Source organism: Lolium perenne, chromosome 4, assembly GCF_019359855.2.
Source record: "Lolium perenne isolate Kyuss_39 chromosome 4, Kyuss_2.0, whole genome shotgun sequence".
Classification (NCBI taxonomy): domain Eukaryota; kingdom Viridiplantae; phylum Streptophyta; class Magnoliopsida; order Poales; family Poaceae; genus Lolium; species Lolium perenne.
Genome location: NC_067247.2, coordinates 400,012,092 through 400,013,126, shown reverse-complemented (window position 1 = coordinate 400,013,126; position 1,035 = coordinate 400,012,092). Strand labels below are relative to the sequence as shown.

The window sequence follows — 1,035 nt, the reverse complement described above, 5'->3', positions numbered from 1 at the left end:
AAGAAAAAAAAACACGCATGTCGCATACAGCCCCCCATGCGTGGCCAACACAGCAGCCAAGCCAGCAAGGGAGCTGTACCACGTCGCCGTTTGCCGTGTCTCCCTGCCCACGCTCCACTTACACCTGCACCGACAAAAGCAAACCGCGGAGTGAGATTTAGTTCTTCTTCTTCTTCTTTATGAATTATAATGACTAGTAGGTGGAAAGAAACAAAAGAACCTCTGCGCCCAGAGGTCGCGGCAGAAGCTCTCCCCCTCGTCCTCCACGTTCTTGCGCAGCTTTCGAGCGGAACGGGCGGCCTCGTGGCAGACCCCCGCGTAGAGATCCATTTCCGCGCGAAATTGAACGCACCTCCTGCGGTGGAAGGAAAACCTAACCGAATTAAATGCGGATGTTTGGAGTGAAATCGGAGAGAATTTGGGGGCAGCAGAGACAGAGAGAGAGAGAGACGATTAAGTCAATAACCTGTGGTGGTAAAGGGCGCGATAGCACTCCCGCACCTCGTCGCCGACGTCTCTCTGCACGGGTCGATGGATTAATTAGCCATGGCCGTGAACCTGATCCCTCGAACACGGACCACGCGCAAGGAGAGATAGGGGGGGAAGTGGAGAGGGAGGGTTACGTACGTGGAGCCTCCTCGCCGCCGACCCAACGGCGTCGCCGCAGATCCGGCCGAGGAACCGGAGCAGCATTGGCCTCCGACCTCTCGCCGCTCCGCTGCCGTCGCGTCCCGTCGAGGGTTTGAGTTTGCTTAGCTTCACTTGGCCCTCGATCGGGGGAAAACCTATACACCGACCAGGTCGGCAGTTACCGTGCGCCGCACACCCCGCGCGCGCGGTATGGGCCGGCCTGGTCGGCCCATTCCTCAGTTTTCTTTTTCTGGTTTCTGGTTTCTGGTTTCTTTTTTTTTCTTTAAAAATTTTAAAAATGTTCAAAAATGAAAATGTTCAAAACTGAAAAATGTTTTAACTTTTTTAAAAAATGTTCAGATTTGGAAATATTTAACTTAAAAATCTTCAATTTTTAAAAAATGT

The 1,035-nt window shown here is 52.3% G+C and overlaps 1 long non-coding RNA gene across 1 annotated transcript; it reads right to left on the bottom strand.

The window, feature by feature from the left end:
• Positions 1-208: 208 nt before the first annotated feature.
• Positions 209-701, bottom strand: LOC139830359 (uncharacterized). Its single transcript, XR_011742274.1, has 3 exons — positions 628-701; positions 467-519; positions 209-355 (listed from the first exon to the last, which is right to left on the bottom strand). It is a non-coding gene; the product is annotated as an uncharacterized lncRNA (long non-coding RNA).
• Positions 702-1,035: the final 334 nt, after the last annotated feature.